This window comes from Bubalus bubalis, chromosome 7 (genome assembly GCF_019923935.1).
Source record: "Bubalus bubalis isolate 160015118507 breed Murrah chromosome 7, NDDB_SH_1, whole genome shotgun sequence".
Lineage (NCBI taxonomy): Eukaryota > Metazoa > Chordata > Mammalia > Artiodactyla > Bovidae > Bubalus > Bubalus bubalis.
In genome coordinates, this window is record NC_059163.1 from 2461424 (window position 1) to 2480832 (window position 19409).

At 55.7% G+C, this 19409-nt stretch overlaps 1 pseudogene; it reads left to right on the forward strand.

Annotated features, from left to right (window-relative positions):
* Positions 1–1136: 1136 nt before the first annotated feature.
* On the forward strand, positions 1137–17181 carry LOC123466008 (annotated as a pseudogene).
* The last annotated feature ends 2228 nt before the right edge of the window (positions 17182–19409 follow it).

The following is a 19409-nucleotide window of genomic DNA, read 5'->3' on the forward strand; positions in this document are numbered from 1 at the left end:
TGTTGGCAAAGTAATGTCTCTGCTTTTTAATATGCTGTCTAGTTTGGTCATAGCTTTTCTTCCAAGGAGCAAGCGTCTTTTAATTTCATGACTGCAGTCACCATCTGCAGTGATTTTGGAGCCCCCAAAAATAAAGTCTGTCACTGTTTCCATTGTTTCCACTGTTTCCCGGCATCAGGGTCTTTTCCAGTGAGTCGGTTCTTCACATCAGGTGGACAAAGTACTGAAGTTTCAGCTTCAGCACCAGTGCAGCTTCGGCGGCCCTAGCTGGGACGGGAGACTGCCGGGGGCTGTAGGTGGGTCAGAGATCTGATTTCCCACCCTGGATTCACCCCCACAAGGGCATTTTCCCCTCAGCTGCATGGAAAGAGGACACAGTTCAAAACTCGGGACTGTGTCTGGCTGACAACTTAGCTTGTTTCTGTGTCCCCTGCCTCGGTGTTGAGCCTTCCCTGTCCTTAGGAACTCTGGAAATTGGCCTTGGCTGGTACCCCACCGTACATGTCTCTGTCAGGAAGCCTAGATCCCCCCTCCCAAGCCCACTCCTTCCCAGGGAGCCACAGGGGTTCCCGCCTCCCCAAAGCTTCCCCCCTTCCCCGCCATCTAGCGAGTGCCTGCATCTCAACACCAACTTTAAATTGCATCCACTTCTCCCCCTGCACTTGTTCTGTTATTAGAGATGTTTGTGTACCTGTCCTCTCTCCCCACCTGCTGCATTTTAGTAAACAAGCAAAGCTGAATACAGCCAACGTGCTAGGGCCGCTCTCCCAGTGGGGTGACGGGGGAACAGGGAAAGAGTGGGAGCCAGACGGCGGCCTCGAGCAGCTTCTGGGGTCAGGTAGAGGCACCCACGGGGGTGCTTTGGTGCTTCAAGAAGGAGCTGGGCAAGCCACGTGTGGTGAGGATGGTGGACCATGCTTGAGAAGGAGTGCCCAAGGGAAGAGAGCCAAGCGTACGTTTCTTGACCTGAGAGAAGCCGCTGTCGGCCCAGGTCATATTGCCATCTCAGCCTGGCCACGACGCGTGCCTGTGAGGAAGAGCAGGCCTCAGGAGTGAGTGATGTTAAGGAAACAAAAGCACGTGAGAGTGAACAGCTATTACCAGGCCAGGGAGATAATTTAACAGTTTAACCGGAGATGATACGTCAGTCCTGGTAGTTCAGTCTGTACGTCGTGTCTGACTCTGCGACCCCATGGGCTGTAGCCCGCCAGGCTCCTCTGTTCCTGGGATTTCCTAGGCAAGGATACTGGAGTGGGTTTCCATTTCCTTCTCCAGAGGACCTTCCTAACCTAGGGAATGAACCCAGATCTCCTGCATAGCAGGCAGTCTTCAACGTATCAGGCAGATTCTTTACTGCTGAGCCCCCAGGGAAGCCTTACATCAGTCATAGAGACTGCCAGTTCTGTTTCCGAGATAAAGAATCAGAGCAGATCAGTCGTTCAGTCATGTCCGACTCTTTGCGACCCCATGAATCGCAGCACGCCAGGCCTCCCTGTCCATCACCAACTCCCGGAGTTCACTCAGACTCACATCCATCGAGTCAGTGATGCCATCCGGCCATCTCATCCTCTGTCGTCCTCTTCTCCTCCTGCCCCCAATCCCTCCCAGCATCAGAGTCTTTTCCAATGAGTCAACTCTTCACATGAGGTGGCCAAAGTACTGGAGTTTCAGCTTTAGCATCAGTCCTTCCAAAGAAATCCCAGGGCTGATCTCCTTCAGAATGGACGGGCTGGATTTCCTTGCAGTCCAAGGGACTCTGAAGAGCCTGTTCCAACACCACAGTTCAAAAGCATCAATTCTTCGGCGCTCAGCCTTCTTCACAGTCCAACTCTCACATCCATACATGACCACAGGAAAAACCATAGCCTTGACTAGACGGACCTTTGTTGGCAAAGTAATGTCTCTGCTTTTGAATATGCTATCTAGGTTGGTCATAACTTTCCTTCCAAGGAGTAAGCGTCTTTTAATTTCATGGCTGCAGTCACCATCTGTAGTGATTTTGGAGCCCAGAAAAATAAAGTCTGACACTGTTTCCACTGTTTCCCCATCTACTTCCCATGAAGTGGTGGGACCAGATGCCATGATCTTCGTTTTCTGAATGTTGAGCTTTAGGCCAACTTTTTCACTCTCCACTTTCACTTTCATCAAGAGGCTTTTGAGTTCCTCTTCACTTTCTGCCATAAGGGTGGTGTCATCTGCGTATCTGAGGTGATTGATATTTCTCCCGGCAATCTTGATTCCAGTTTGTGTTTCTTCCAGTCCAGCGTTTCTCATGATGTACTCTGCATAGAAGTTAAATAAACAGGGTGACAATATACAGCCTTGACAAACTCCTTTTCCTATTTGGAACCAGTCTGTTGTTCCATGTCCAGTTCTAACTGTTGCTTCCTGACCTGCATACAAATTTCTCAAGAGGCAGATCAGGTGGTCTGATAAAGAATAAAGAACAGTCTGACACATATTCTCTGAGCTGTCAAACAGGGTCCAAACCCCCTTGGACAACTGGCCGCCAGACTAACGGGAGCCACACCACTGACGATGTTGATCTTTGCTGGCTTCAGTCAACCAAGACCCTGGCTTCTGTCAGCCTAGGGTGACGCCTGCCCCAAGTCTATGCTCAATTCCTCTCTGCACAAGCCCTTTCACGAGGATGTGTGCTCCCGCAGCTTGAAACTTCCCCTATTTTGCTGTCCTGGGAGACACTGCTTTGGGAAGTACCCCCAAAATTCTCCTTACTTGCTGCAGATAATAAATCGTTCTCCCACTGTTTGATTTGATTGGTTTGGCTCGATGCTCACTAAGAAGTGAACCCAGTTTCTGGGGGTAACAGGAGAACATTCCAAGTGGAGGGTCCGTGAAGGAAAAGGGAGTGGAGAAAACCTGGGCACCTTGGGAGGAACTGGTATTTAGTTACTTTTTTTAAAAGAAGAATTGAGGCTCTTCCGCTGCCATTTTAAATCCAGCTCCATACAATGCTCCGCCGCCGCCGCCGCTGGACGCAGACTGGGAGCCAGCACCCTCTGCCAACAGCTCCGCCGCTCGGGAAGTCGTGAACATACAGCGACATAGGGCATTCGCAGAGGGCTCCAAGATCAACACGAGCAGGGACCAGCAGGATGACGGTAAGATGTTTATTGGAGGCTGGAGCTGGGATACAAGAAAGAAAGATCTGACTGAATATTTGTCTCAATTTGGGGATGTGGTGGACTGCATGGTTAAAACAGATGGTGTTACTAGAAGATCACAAGGATTTGGATTTGTGCTTTTCAAGGATGCTGCTAGTGTTGATAAGGTTTGGGAACTGAAATAACATAAACGGGATGGCAAATTGATAGACCCTAGATGACCAACCTAGATAGCGTATTCAAAAGCAGAGACATTACTTTGCCAACAAAGGTCCGTCTAGTCAAGGCTATGGTTTTTCCAGTGGTCATGTATGGATGTGAAAGTAGGACTGTGAAGAAAGCTGAGCACCGAAGAATTGATGCTTTTGAAGTGTGGTGTTGGAGAAGACTCTTGAGAGTCCCTTGGACTGCAAGGAGATCCAGCCAGTCCATTCTGAAAGAGATCAGCCCTGGGATTTCTTTGGAGGGAACGATGCTGAAGGTGAAACTCCAGTACTTTGGCCACCTCATGTGAAGACTTGACTCATTGGAAAAGACTCTGGTGCTGGGAGGGATTGGGGGCAGGAGGAGAAGGGGACGACAGAGGATGAGATGGCTGGATGGTGTCACTGACTCTATGGACGTGAGTCTGAGTGAACTCCGGAAGTTGGTGATGGACAGGGAGGTCTGGCGTGCTGCGATTCATGGGGTCGAAAAGAGTCGGACATGACTGAGGAACTGAACTGAACTGAACTGAGAAGGTCCAAAGTTTTAAAAGGGAAGGAACCCCCCCAAAAATAGATTTTCGTGGGTGGATTGAGCCCAGATACTTTGGAGGAACAAATGAAAGAATATTTTGGAGACTTTGGAGAGATTGAAACTATTGAACTTCCTGTGGTTACAAAAACAAAGGAAAGAAGAGGATTTTGCTTTATTACAAATATAGACGAGGAGAAAGTAGAGACAAAGTGGACTGAACTGAGCTTTGTCTGTTGCTATCTGTGTTGTGACTCAGTGTGGATTTGTGTTTATACAAACTTTATTTGTATGATTATATGTTAAGCCTCAAATAAATGCTTCTTTATGTGATTGTTTAAAAAAAAAGAATTGAGGCATAGTGGATGTACAATGTTGTGTTAGTTTCAGGCACACAGCAAAGTATTTTAGTTAGATATACATATATGTGTGTGTGTGTGTATATATATATATTTATACACTTTTTCAAATTTTTTCCATAATAGGTTATTATAAGACATTGAATATGGTTCCCTGTGCTATACAGTAGGTCTTTGTTGTTTATCTATTTATGTATTCTTGTGTGTAACTAATAATCCTGAGCTTCCAGTTTATCCCTCCCCGCCTTTTCCCCCTTGGTAATCATAAGTTCCATTTTCCATGTCTGTAAGTCTATTTCCGTTTTGTAAATAAATTCATTAGTGTCATTTTTTTTAAGATTTCACAGGTAAGCGATATTATTTGATATTTGTCTCTGTCTGAGTTACTTAGCATGATAATGTCTAGGTCCATCCATCTTGCTGCAAGAGGCATCATTTCATTCTTTTTTATGGCTGCGTACAGCACCTCCAGAGACAGAGGATGAGATGGTTGGATGGCATCACCGACTCAAGGGACATGAGTTTGAGCAAGCTCCGGGAGTTGGTGATGGACAGGGAAGCCTGGTGTGCTGCGGTCCATGGGGTGACAGAGTCAGACACGACTGAGCGACTGAACTGAACAGCACCTCCTATGGCTCCGGGTAAAGAATCCGCCTGCGATGCAAGAGACCAGGACTCAATCCCTGGGTCGGGAAGATCTCCTGGAGAAGGGAATGGGAACCCACTCCAGTATCGTTCCCTGCAGAATCCCATGGACAGAGGAGCCTGGTGGGCTACAGTCCATGGGGTCGTGGACAGGACTGAGCGACTTTAGTTGCTTTGTAGTAAATTGTAGCCTGTGTTGTTCCAGAAGGGGCTTGAGGTGCCTGGAATCAAGCTGTGATTTGCTGGATGATGGACGAATGGAGGGATGCGTAATGAATTCTTCCTTTGTTCCCAGTCTGGTCCTAGAATATGCTGTCTTTTGTCAACAACAAGATGCCACAAAGCCCTTGATGGTGATGGGCAGAGGGAAAGACGGTGAGCATCTCATACAGACTTCAGGTCCGCAGCGGGACTGGGAGCAACATCAGCCATCAGGGCCTGATGAAGGGGCTGGGGTGGGGGTGAGGTAGAGAAGCGGCTCTAACCTCCTTTTCCAGGCTCCAGACAGCTCCGTCCGCACGGCCCCTGCAGTGTTTCTCCAGACTGCAGCTTCCTGGTTCAGGGCTTGGGGGCTGGTCTGGAGCTTCTCCAGCCCAGGTGTGCCCTGCGGTGGGGCTGCAGGGACCCCTCCCCTGCTCCCCGCTCCCCGTTCCTGTACCCTTTGCCCTGCCCGTGGCTTCCTGCCCTGGCAGCCCCGGGGAAGCACCTCACCTGGCCCCTGGATCATCGCTCAGCACCACATCGCTGCATGAGGACGATTAACCTGTCCGTTATCACCTCCCACTTAGTGACTCCAACACGGAACTCCTACCAGGCCGAGCTTGGCACAGAACAGCAATTACTGAAAACGCATTTTAAAAAGTTGACGTTTCTGTAAGAGTTCGTCCTCCCCCGCCTCCATCCTTCCCCAAAGAGACCTGAACGCAGGCACTTTCCGTGTGACTCAACTTCACGATGATGCCTGCCGAGGCGCAGGGAAATTGGCTGTGGGCCCAGCGCACGCACCCCCTGAGCTGACGGGGCTCTGGCGCGAGCCCTCCAATGTTCTTCGTGAAGTCCCTGAAGCCCTTTGTGTAACCCAGACACTTACGCTTCATCAGTTTTGTGTGTTGTGACCATCTCCTCCCATCCTTGGGCTCGCTTTCACTCTTTTGATGGCCTCTTTTGATGAACAGGCAGCTTAATATAACTGTAACGATCAATATTTTCCTTGGCTTGTTACTGCTTTTGTGTAAAGCCTTTCCAGCGTCAAGGAGATGAATGCATTCCACATTAGCTTCTAAAGACCCTGTGGCTTCGCCTTTCACGTTGGAGTCTCTGCTCCGCCTGGGATTGATTCCTGAGGATGGCTTTAGGAGGCTTCCCTGGTAGCTCAGATGGTCAAGAACCTTCCTGCCAATGCAGGAGACATAAGAGACACGGGTGCCATCCCTGGGTTGGGAAGATCCCCTAGAGTGGGAAATGGCAACCCACTCCAGTATTCTTGCTTGGGAAATCCCATGGCCGGGGGAACCTGGTGGGCTACAGTCCAGGGGTCGCAAAGAGTCGCTGAGCTACTTACACGGCACACAGCACAGGGCCTCAGGGAGAGCAGTTTTCAGAGCGGAAATGTGGTCGACCGTGCGTTGTTTGCATCGATAAACGTGCATCATGCTCAGTTTCCTTTTCAGAAATGGGAATCTTAGGAAGTGGATTTGACCAGAACTGCTGTTTAGGGCACAAGAAACTAGCTGTGCCCTAAGATAGTGCCCTGAAGTGTGGGCCCTCAAATACGAATACCCAGTGATCCAAACTACATGGATAGAGTTGCTGTTGTTGTTCAGTCGCCAAGTCGTGTCCAACTCTTTGAGACCCCATGGACTGCAGCCTGCCAGGCTCCTCTGTCCATGGGATTCTCCAAGCAAGGATACTGGAGTGGGTTGCCATGCCCTCCTCCGGGGGATCTTCCCGACCAAAGGATCGAACCCTGGTCTCCTGCATTGCGGGCAGATCCATTACTGTCTGAGCCACCAAGGAAGCCATCTATATACACTGCGTGGGGTAGGGGACCACGTTCTATGTATCCTAAATCTCAATAAGAGAAAATGCATTTCAGGCAGCCCTAGTGGGAGAACGGCAACAGCATTTCTATTCCTTCTCTCAGACATGACATCACATCGCCATACGCTGAGATGACTGACAAAGATGTGACCAAGTCATACCTGGAAGAGCATGATGGAGATGAACCAGGCAGCTGGTTAATAAAAACATCTTGTTGTTTTTTCAGATTTTGTGTATTTGTCGGAGTTTAAAGTTGTCTTCATTTTTTCTCACTCTAAATAAACGTTCCCTTTCATGCCTCATTTGGTTTCTGTAACTTTGCATTCTCTTCTGTAAACAGAGCCCCAAGCCGTGTGAGCTGCAGGCCCCATGAAGCTCCCTGGATCTCACTTGCCCCCTGCCTCCTGCTCTCTGGGCCGGGGTGGAGGAAGCACCCGGCGGAGGCTGGGGGGGTGGGGCTGGTGAGGCCTGGCGTCATGGCTGGATGGCGACTTGTGCACTGCAGGGACAAGACAGAACCCCCTAGAATCCTGCTTGAGGGTGACCGCCTGCAGCGCTCCACGTGGCACCTGGCGCACGTGGGCCTCGACAAACCAGAGCTCCCATGAGGTCACCCCATAATGTGTCGCTCTCTCTCACATCCTGCCCTTGCTTCCTTCCTCCCTTCCCCACGGTGGGGCCCGGTGCTGGGTGTGGGCTTGGTTTATAAAAACCTGAGCTGGATGAGGCCCGCGCCTGAAGGAGGAGAAGGAGTCAGCCTCCCTCTCTGGAGAAGGAGTCAGAGTGTAAAACGGATGCTCTCCAGATCATTAGTTCTCAACTGGGGAAAGTTTCCGCATCCCCCTGGGGACAGTTGGCAAGGGGGTCGTCACCAGCCAGTAGAAAGAGGGAAACCAGCCTCTCGGGGCTGGAGGCCAGCGATGCTAGGGGCAGCCCCACCCCACTATCCAGTTCCACCTGTAGAGCCGGGGGTGGGAGGGGGGCCTGGTGCCGAGCAGGGGTGCTGGCTTGTCCCAGGGCTGGGCGATCTCTGGGATCTACGGGTCTGTGCCACCTGGTGGTCAGGGAAGCAGATGGGAGTTGGGGTGGGCGCAAGGACTCCTGTTCCCGTTTCACAGAAAGACAGAGTCCTGGAGGGCTGGGTCCCCCTCTGTGCCAGTCCCACAGCTCAGGGCTTGCATCCCCGTTACTCTGCCACAGAAAGCTCCTCATGTGCGGAGAAATTCACCCTTCCAGATCACATCCTTACTTTGTCCTCCAGCGCTTCCAAGAATCAAGAAGGAAAGGCCTTTGTCCCCATTTTGCAGATGCAGCTGGTGAGGCCGGGCCAGGAGCAGAGAGCCCAGAACTGCCCCCACCTCCTGCCGCCACCCACCACAGGACTCCTCCCACCTGCATCTCCAGACCTGGGCCCACCCGAGCGAGTCCAGAATCTGTAACCACAGGTCCTGGAGGCCTTCTGAGCTTGTCCAGTGAGATTCCACTGTGGGATCGCTAAGGTTACCTGTTTGGGAAGATAATCACCTTACTGAGGCCTGAAGGACCTCTTTGCATTTTTGAGGGGTGGTCACAGCTGGGCTCCCGAGGAGCTTCGAGTTGCCTGCTGCTGTGTGTGTGAGGAGGGAGCGGCATGTGGGGTGCCGCAGGAGTCCCCCAGCACGCCCGCAGGTCCAGGCTCTGCACACTCAAGTGTAACACCCCTTGTGTGGATAAAGGAGCTACGGCTCAGAAAGGAGCCCAGCCCCTGACTCCCCGGTGGGCCAGAGGCAGGGCTGAGTGGCCCCTGGCCTGGCTGCTTGCTGGGGTGGGTGTCGGCCTGTCCTGTGGGACAGGACGCTCCCTGGGGGCCGGGCATTCACGAGCAGAGGAACCGTGGCTGCTGTCTGCCTCCTGACCGTGCGGTGCCAGTTCTGACCTGACTTCTTGGGGCCTCCACCGTTTGCTCGCTGTGTAAGGGGCTGGGCTCTGTCCCCGTCCGGCCGGTCCTCTCCCACAGAGGCGGGGGGAGCTCCAGTGAGAATGGTGCATGGGGTTCCGAGTTGGGGGGGCGGTGGGTCTGAGCCGGCCTCTGGGCCCAGCCAGGGTCGCTCCGGGGTAGGGAGGGCCTGGAGACAGGAATGTGTAGCTCCCAGGTAGGGCAGCTCCTGGGGTGGGTGGGGATCCCGACTCCCTCAGGCTGTCCCTTACTGTGATTTCCATCTCTCTTCTCACCTCCCTTGTAAAGTCATCGCTTTGTTTCTGAAACGGTTTTGCCTTTCCGTCCATTTCTTTCCTGAATTACGTCGGTTCCGTGTCAGACTCCGTGCCCACCTGCCCTGGATCGCGGTCTTCCTTCAGAGCTGAAGTTTGCGTTGGAGATTCAGGTGCCGGGGTTGCTGCTTGTGATGGCGATCGTCTGCTGAGACTTCATCTGCGGGGCCACGGTGCGGTCCCCAAAGTGGAGACGGTGCTCCTTTCCTGTCACTCGCCTTCACGTGGCGTGCTTTTCCCTGGACGTGCAGACGGTTCCTGCCCTCAGCGCAGTGCGTTCCCGCCTGGCATGTGGACAGGCTCCGCCTCAAGGTCCCGCTGCCCTGCTCCGGCTGGTGGTGGTGCTGGTGCCCGAGGGACAGCGGCCCTGCGCCCAGGCCTGCCAGCTCAGCTCGACTTCATCGGTAGAAGTTCGAGAACAGCCCGCCCGGTCTGTGGGGAGAAGGCGGGATGGGGCTGCCTCTGCAGGGGTGGCCACACCAGACGGCGAGTAGGCATTGGGTGACGGTCACGCTTGGTCGCTCGATGGGGTTTGCACCTGCTGAGCTCTGTGGGTGACCCCCTGGAGGTTTGTACATCTCACTGCTAGGGGGTGAGTCGTGTTCCCCCCCAGATTCATACGTGAAGCCCCCAGCTCCTCAGAATGTGACCTTATCTGGACACAGGTCCCTGCAGACGGAATTAGTTAAGACGATGTCATACTGGAGCAGAGTGCATCCTGAATCCACTTCTGACAGGCGTCCTTATGCAGAGGGGACCTGGGGACCCCCCTGTAGACACGACTACAGGGGGAAGGCCATGTACAGAGGCCCCCTCACCGTCTCAGAAGGAACCTGCCCTACTGACACCCTGACCGGGCATGTCTGATCTCCAGAACTGAGACGATAACCTCCTGGTTCAAGTCACCCAGCCCGCAGGACTGTTTATGGCAGCCCCGGGACTCTGCCATCGTCTCTGGAGACCCTGCTTAGAACTCTGAGTGTGAACTCTAGCTCATGGTCCGGACGTGGAGTTGTCTAGACGTGGAGTTTCCTGATGTCTCCATCAGGAATGTGGATAGGGAAACCAGGAGGGTTTGTGGCAGGAAAGTGGGAATGTGGCAGGAAACCTGGGGGACAGATGGAGGCGGGTACCTGCCCAGAGTGGGGTAGAGTGAGTTTAAACAGCAATGACAGGGGCTTCCCAGGTGGTCCAATCTGCCGGCCTGGCAGGGGACGTGGATTCGGTCCCTGCCTCGGGGAGACTCCACGTGCCACAGAGGAATGAAGCCCGCGAGCCCCGACCACTGACGCCCGAGTGCCTAGAGCCCTAGGTTAGCTGAGCTAACCAAGATTAGGCTAACCCAGCGAGCCGAGCGCCCATGGTCCACAGCAGGAGAAGCCCCTGCTTCAAGAAGCCCACTGTCCGCAACCGGAGAAGAGCTCGCACAGCAGTGAAGACCCAGCACAGCCAAAACTAAACAATTAAAAAACCCAAAGCATATCTACAAAAAAATACAAAGCAGTGACAAGGATGTCCAGTGGCTAAGACTCCATGCTTCCACAGCAGGGTCGTGGGTTTGATCCCTGGTTGGAGAGCTAAGATCCTGCAAACTGGAAAAAAAAAGGCAGTGACTTTGTGTGTTGGAAGATTTTTGTGATAAAATGTTGATTAAAAATGTTTCACTAGATACTCCGGGCGTCTGTGAATAATCAAGTGCAAAGAAACCTTCAGGAGAGTGCGGGCTCTCAGTCGGCACTCAGCTCCAGGTCCCACAAGAGTATGTGCCTGCCCCTGGCCCGGCACCCACCTGCAGAGCCCCCGGGACAGAGGTCTCCAGCCTGGCTGCCCACCTCCCAGCCGGCACCCACTTTGGGCCCCAAAGGGTCCATGTGAGGGGGCACCCAGTTCAGGCCTGTCCGAGAGCCTCAGTGGGGGGTCCGTCCCACCCTGGCTGCCACAGTCTCCTACCTCACGGGGAGCCGGGGTGTGTGTGTCCCCCTCAGGCAGGTCGAGGCTGCTGTAAACAGAACATCACAGACAGGCCTTAAACAGACATTCACCCCTCAGTCTGCCAGAGGGACTCCAGGGTCAGGCTGGGTTCTGGGGAGGCCCCTGCCTGGTTCGTCCTCACAGCCTTTCTGGGGGTGCACATGGTGAGCGGGGCTGATATCTCCCCTCTGATCCCAATCAGATGAAGAAGCTAATCCCTTACAGGGCCCCACCCCTGTGACCTCATCTGACCCCCATCACTCCACAAGCCATCTCACCGGGGGTTAGGGTTCCAGTGCATGAATCTGGGGGGATACAATAAAAAGCCCACAGTAAGAGGGTGAGGGGAGAGTAGGGGGCAGGAAAGGGGCAGAGGGAGAGGGCCCCCCGACCCGGGCAGCCCCAGGACTTTCCTCCCCTGGGTGGCCTCTGCCTCAGCTCCCTCTCTGATGTGGTTTTGTCCCCTTGCACCCTGGTCCCTTCCCGGCTGCAGGAGGACCTGCCTGGGCTGGACGCCGGTGGAGGGGGTGTGGCTTCAGGAAAGGCAGAGCTGCGGGCGGTCCCCAGGGATGCTGGCAATGTCAGCAAGAGCAGTGGCTCCACTCGTTACGGGTCAGCCTCGTGCTGGGATCACGTGCTCCTGGACATCCCTGCTCCCTGTCCTCTGTGGGGACAGACCCCGAGTTTTATCTGGCAAGGTAGCTGGTCTGGATAAAAGGCTACATCTCCTAACCTTCCTCCCCGGCAGCTAAATGGGGTCAGGCAACTGTATTCCGGCTAATGAAATAAAAGAGGAAGTTCTCTGTGAGACTTCCAGAATGACTGCTTGAAAAATGAGCTGACTCAACTGGGACTCTTGGGAGGGGCCCTTCCTGCCCTGTATTTCCTCATCTTTCTTCTTCCTGTCCTGTGGTCTTGATGGCTGGAGCTCCAGCAGCCATGTTGGACTATGAAGTGGGTTGGGCATGGAGGCCATGCACTGAGGATGGGGAAAAGCAGAGACTAAGAGTCTGGGTCCCTGAGGACACTGCAGAGCTGCCATGCGTCCCCAGACTTGTCAACTTGAGACTGTTTTACCTAGGAAAGAAATAAACCTCTATCTTGTTTATGCCTCTTTTGTTGGGATAGCTTACGTGCAGCCAAGCCAAACCACGATGGGTATATTATTGCCAGTATTTGTCATAACCCTGACCACTCTTCTACAGAAGGGCAAATGGAGGCTCAGAGAAGTGAAGACACTTGCTCAGGATCACACAGCTGGAAGTGGTAGGTAAGCCTTGAGTATACAGAGGGCATCACCCAAGGACACCTTCATGGAAGACAGGTGGGTGCAGACTCTGAACGTGTCCCTCCTTCTGGCTGGCAATGTCTGCTTTCCGGCATCAACGTGACTCTGACCCCGGCAGCCTGGGGTGCAAACAACATCCTCCTGGCAAAGCTTCCCCATGGGTGGCTTGCATGGGAGCAGAGCAGAGCGGCTCGCCCTGGGGGCTCCTGCAGCTCCCCGGCTGCTGACTATTTCTGGGATGTTGCGCAGAGGGAGGGCTCTTGGAGACAAGATAACTGTAGAGTCACTTTCTGGCCTCGATGGGGAGGGGCAGGTTTAGAAGCGCCTGCTCTGTTGCCGTCACTCTGCATCGTCACTTGAAGGGAAGGACTTGCCCTGCCTGTGCTTCCTGCGCACACCTGGTGTGTGTGTGTGTGTCTGTGTGTGTGCGTGCGTGCATGCCTGTGTGTGGATCGGTTCTGCCCTGGAGCACCTGCTTCTTCCCACGCCCTCCTGAACTGCAGCCCTGCACCAGGAGAGGTGCTGCCACTGTGCGAAGCCCTCGGATTCTTGCATCATTCATTCATTCAGCTGCACTGAGCACTCGCCTCGTACCAGGCCCCTCGCTGAGTGTCAGGAGGAGGTTGGGTGGACGGCGGCTGGGCTCTCACACAGCCTGACAGTTTGGTGAGGGACGTGGGAGGGGCTGACTGATGCGTTTGAACCATGGTGTTGGAGAAGACTCTTGAGAGTCCCTGGGACTGCAAGGAGATCAAACCAGTCAATCCTAAAGGAGATCAGTCCTGAATATTCACTGAAAGGACTGATGCTGAAGTTGAAGCTCCAATACTTTGGCCGCCTGATGTGAAGAGTGACTCACTGGAAAAGACCCTGATGCTGTGGAGGATTGAAGGCAGGAGGAGAAGGGGACGACAGAGGATGAGATGGCTGGATGGCATCACTGACTCGATGGACATGAGTTTGAGACAACTCTGGAAGTTGGTGATGGACAGGGAGGCCCGGGGTGCTGCGGTCCATGAGGTTGCAAAGAGTCGGACACGACTGAGTGACTGAACAACAACAGTGAAGAGAGGGGCTGAGAGCAGATGCAGGAGGGCTCTCTTGCGGGAGGGGGTGCAGCACAAGACCCCCTCCAGCTTCCCAGGGGAACAGCTGTATTCCAGTTGGCTTTGTAAATGGCCGCACAGAATTGAGCCTGTTCAATGTCACCGTGAACCCTGCGTTGGTCCTCATGGCCAGAAACGGGAGCCGATAGGAGAGAGAAGCCGTGAAGTTTGCACGGGAGGAGCCTGGAGGCAGCCCCCAGGCCTGGGCTGTGTTGTAGAGTGGCTGGTGGTGGGGACAGGGGGCTTGTGGGGGGCCCTGGTCTGGGGGATAGGCCTGGGGTCATCTCAGTCCCTGTGACGATGCCTTCACTGGCTCTGGAATACCACTCAGCCCCTCCCTGTGTGCCCTGCCCAGGGCTGACGATGCAGGGACTGACAGCACGGTGCTGAGGCTGCTCTGCAATCCAGCCATCCTTGTATCCACCCACCCACCTCTCCATCTTCTATCCATCTACCACCCAGCTTCTCCCGCACTCCCTCCCTTCTCTCCTTCCTTCCTTCCTTCTTTTATCCTCCTCCACTCTACTTCCATTCTTCCATCTGCTCATACCCACCCATTCGTCCATCTGCCCATCTATCCGTCTCCCATTCACATGCCACCCCCCAGCTAGCCCTCTATCCCTCCTTCTTTTCTTCCTCCACCCTTTCCCCATCCTGCATCCATTACCAAATGCCCGTCCGTCCATCCAACAGTGGTCAACAGACCACCTGCAATGCCAAGGTGCTGGGGGTCAGCCACGGGCCTGCTCTGTGCACTGGGCTTCCAAGCGGGGAGGCAGACACTTTGGATGGTTTCGATGGTGCTAAGTGCTGCTGAGGAAATAAAACAGAGCCACGGGGTAGAGAGTTGCCGGGGTCTCTGAGGGGACCAGTGATCGCTCATGCTTCCATTGTGAGTCCTGAGCCCGTGGAGAAATGAGGCAAGCGCGGGGCACCTGAGCCACTTTTCCCAGGGCCGCCTCCTCCCCGGGCGTGGCTTTTCTGGGTTGTGTGTGTGCTCAGTCTCTGAGTCATGGTCAACTCTGTGACCCCACGGACTGTAGCCCGCCAGGCTCCTCTTCCATGGGATTCTCCAGGCAAGAGTACTGGAGTGGGGTACCATTTCCTCCTCCATCTAAATGAATCACAAGTATCCTTAGAAGAGGGAGAGCGACCAGTCAGAGGAAAAGGTGATGTGACGAGGGAGGCAGAGGCTGGAGGTGGAGGAGGGCCACGTGGGAGCTGAGGAGTGCAGGCGCCTCGGGAAGCTGGGGAGGACACACTTCTCCCCTGGAGCCTCTGGAAGGAACCACCCTGGGACACGGTGACCTCAGCCCAGTGAGACCCCTTCGGAATCTTGATCCACGGACCATAAGAGAATAATTTCGTGTTGTTTAGAGCACTGAGTTTGTGGTCGCTTGTTTCAGCAGCAAGAGGAGATGGACTCAGCTGCTGAGAGCTTCGAGTTAAAGGCTGTTGGGGACGGGAGAGTCACACTCAGAGAAACACCCCGATGCTGACTCACCAACAACAGAGCAAAAGGCGAACTATAGGGCGGGGGTGTGGGGGCCACGCCCAAGTGATGCAACTTAGCACCACCTCAAAGGGACAGGCAGACACCACAGGTCCCCGTGGGGTGTCCCAGCGTCCCTTAGAGTGTTGGTGCCCCAGCTGAATTTGACCATGGCCAGTCCAGATGGTGGTGTGTGCTATAGAAACTGGCCTGACCCTTTCAAGGCTGTCAAGGTCATTAAAGGAAAAATCAGACACAGGATCCCAAACTCCACGGATCTTCCTTGTTGGATCCTGGGTCAAACAATGTGGCCAGAAAGGACACTGGGAGAAGTCTGAGTATTGACTGTGTATTAGAGTGCTCTCGTGTCAGTGCTCACTGGTCTCGCAGGCGCATGTGTGTGTGTGCGTGTGTGTGATGAGGAGTGTATGGGCATCACTACTATTCTTGCGTCTCTTGTCTAGGTTGTTAATGTCCGCAGTTAAAACGTTAGGGAGTCCCTCCCCCAGCTCTAGGCCCAGGGGCTGGTGCTGATCCTGGAGGTGGGGGACAGTGGTAGGGAGTGGGATGGGGGTGGGGACGCTGCTCCAGGGTTCCTGGTCCCCGTGGGTCAGCTTTTCTTCCGGGAAGGCTCCCTGGTTCTCAGGACAGCTCAGCACTCTGAACCCTGCTGTTTCTCCTCCATCCTCGCCGGCCTGTGGCCTTTAGCTCCAGTTTACTTTTGTGACCTGGGAGTGTCAATGGCTGTCGTGGGGGTTCCCCGAGGGGCCAGGACACGCACAGGGGGGGAGGATCAGGGTCGAGACAGACCATACTCAGAGGCGGCCCCTGTGTTCTGCGGCGAGAATGGGGAGCCACGCCTCCTGGGGGCGGGGATTGGGGAGCCACGCCTCCTGGGGGCGGGGATTTTGGAACCACACCTCATCTGGGCAGGGATTGGGGAGCCACGCCTCCTCGGGGCGGGGATTGGGGAGCCACGCCTCCTAGGGGGCGGGGATTTGGGAACCACGCCTCATCTGGGCAGGGATTGGGGAGCCACGCCTCCTCGTCCGCTGAGGATCAGGGATGCTGTTAGCGTTGGATGGGCGGGGCCATCCACCTCTAAGTTCCCCCATGCTGAGTACTCCTGAAGTCACAGCGCCAGCTCTACTGAGCGGCGTGAGCCTCTCCACCTGCTGCCTCCACGGCCAAGGTTCTTTCTCCTCAGCACTGCTGCTGAGAACTGGGGCCCTGAACATGCCCGCACTGTTTTCTAGTTTAGAAATCTAGGTGACAAGTGGCACGTTGTTACAATGTGGAATTCCTCATCCCAGCAAATTCGACCCAGTGAACTTAGGTGCTTGATGACGGAGGGAACTTGAAGCCCAGCGCTCTGCTGGGGAGGCGAGGAGGGGTGCAGTGTCCACACCGCCTGACGGACCAGGGTCTTGTGTTCAAGCTCACCCTCCAGTGCAGACAGAGACCCTGAGGAAGAGGAGGCTGTTGCCAGGGGAGCTTTGGCTGCTTAAAAACCCTCAAAGTGACTTAAAGCACCAGCAACGGGACATCCCTGATGGTCCAGTGGTTAAGATACCATTCTTAGGACTTCCCTGGTGGTCCAGTGGATAAAGAATCCGACCGCCAATGCAGGGGACACGGGTTTGCTCCCTGGTCCGGGAAGATTTCCACATGCAGTGGAGCGACTAAGCCCGTGCACCACACCTACTGATCCCGTGCTCCGCAACAAGAGAAGCACAGCCACGGAGAGCAGCCCCTGCTCATGCAACTAGAGACAGCCCAAGCACAGCAACGAAGGCCCAGTGCTGTCAAAAATAAGTGAATTAAAAAAAAAGATTCCGCTCTTCCAATGAAGGGGGTACGGGTTTGATCCCTGTTTGGGGAGCTAAGATGTCACATGCCACCCAGCGAGGCCACAATCAAACACATCAGTGACTTCATTCAGCTCAAGACTCCTGGGCTAAGTGCACAGCTCCTCTGCTCCCAGTGGGCTGGGCTGGGCTCTGCCCTCAGCCGGTGGCACGGCTGGAGCTGGGTCAGGTACGTGGCCTCTCTCCTGTGTCCCGAGTTGGGCTGCGGGTCGGCCGGCAGGCAGAGGTATGAGCACAAACCCCAGGCTCTGGAGCTTTCCAAGTCTCTTCTGGCATCACAGGTGCTGATCCCCTTTGGCTAAAGGGGCATGTGGCTCAGCAAGCCAACAGGGATCAGCGAAGCCACCCACTCAGTGGCCACCCTCACCAGACACTGCCCGCGTCACTCCAGCCATAGACACTTCCTCATGACGAGCCACCTCCCAGACCACGCTCTCTGCAGGGACAACAACCTCCTCCGCCCCTCTGCTTCCTGGCCCCCCTCCCCCTCCCTCCCTCTCCTTCCTTCCCCTCCCCTCGCCAGGTTCCCCACTGTCCCTCTGGGTTGGGAAGCCCAGCGCCTGCCCTGGGGTGGTTAGCGTGGAAGGAGTGCCACAGAGCTGGCTTCCCAAGGTCAAGTGAGCCCATGCTCTGGGCATTGGGAAGTTCGACACAGCCACCCACAGCCCGACTGTGAAGGGAGCGAGGATCCCGGGGACATCTCAGGTGGGAACCCCCTCCTCACCTCCTGCCCTGGCACAAATAGCCCCTTTCTTCCCTCCAGGCACTGCGATGTGGACCTCTGGGCTCCAGGGGCGGCGGGGTCAGCCTGGTCTGGCCGTCACACTTGCTCCGAAGCAACGTTGGGGGCCAGGCTGGTCCAGTGCCTCTCGACGCACCCCTGGCCCAGTGCCATCCACTCCAGAACCCTTGCTTGAAGACCAGTGGCCCCATGTGGGCATGGAGGCCAGTATTGATCAGGTTGACTGCCCAGGTTGGGGGGTGGGGCCCCAGATGGGGGAGGGTCTCTGGAGGGCGGGACCCTGGAGGGACCTGGGGTAGCTGGAGACCCCAAGAAGTGTGTGGCTCTGGGTCTCAGCTTCCCTGTCAATAAAACCAGGGAACTGGGCCCAGTGGCCCGAGGCCCCCCTCCCAGGTTGAGGCTGTGTGTTCAGCTGCATTTGTGTCTGGAGGAAGCAAACCCAGAGGGGGCTCCATTGGCCTGCGCCCCTCTGTCCACGAGCTGGTCACTCCTCAACCTCTCCAATCCTGTCCCAGCTCCTCGCGGGGCATGTCCTGGCCCCCAAGGTGGGAGAATGAGCCTCACCCCACATCCCCCACCCTGGGCAGGGGTGCAGAGTGGACAGGACACAGGCCGGGTGGGGCCCCGGGTGGGCCTGACTGTGGTCTCAGCTCGACCCCGTTCTGGCTGTGGGACCAGGCAGGCGTCTCCCTTGGCTTCCTGGTCTGCAGGTGAGGTTTCAAGCCACCCACGAGGCGTGACGCTGGCTGACTGACCTCCCGCCGGGCCTTCCAGGGTGAGCGGCCTTCTGCTGGGGCTCAGACCAGCCTCGGATCCTGTGGGCAAGCCCCTCTGTCTCTGGAGCAGCTCTGTGGCTAATGCTTGATTTACAGTCGGAAGCACAGAAGTGTCTAACAGCCGCCTCGGGCCCCTCCTGAGTCTCTCCAGCCAGGCCGGGCCCAGCTCCCACACACAGCTCTCTGGTTGGGCTGCAGGTCAGCGAGGGTCAGTCTGGAGGCAGAGCCAGCTCCCTGCAGCTGCCGGCCACCCCCAGACCCAGACGTGCAGGACCCTGTCTCACTAGCTTTGCTCTGCCAGAGGCAGGCTTGTGAGCCCTGCATCCAGGAACCCCCCAGCCCTGCTCCTGTGGCCCCCAAGTCATAGTGGAGCCCCCTGAGGGGTCGCCCTGGGCAGTGAGTTCCTTGACTGGCTCCTTGCGGAGTGAGGGGGGTCCCACGGCCCCACTGGGCTGTGCAGGAGGGGGCATTGCATCTCCTACCACCGGGGCACTCAGCCCCCAGGAGCCTGGTTGGGGAGACTCTGCCATGAGGGCTCTGTGGATGCTGGGCCCAGAGCCCACTCCTGGGGCCTTCAGATCTGAAAGAGGGGGCTGCCAGTGGCTCAGCCCCACCCAAACTCATGGTCAGAAAGGCAGAGCCCTGGGGAAAGTGAAGTGAAATCGCTCAGTTGTGTCTGATTCTTTGGGATCTTCCCAACCCAGGGATCAAACCTGGGTCTCCTGCATTGCAGACAGACCCTTTACCATCTGAGCCACCAGGGAAGCCCCAAGAGCCCTGGGGAAGGAGGCGCCCAACTCGCCACTGGGGCTCAGGGAGGCAGCAAGGAGAGGAGGCAGGAGAGGGTCTCCCCCCGGCCACCTCCCAGTTGACCGCCTGCAGCTGCCCAGGCCCCTGTGCTCAGACCGTGGTCCTGACCCCAGGCTGGAGCCAGGCCCTCCCAGGCCCCTCATGCCTTTACCATCTGGGCCCCAAACTCACCCACCCTGAGGCCCAGTGCTGTGCTGTGCTA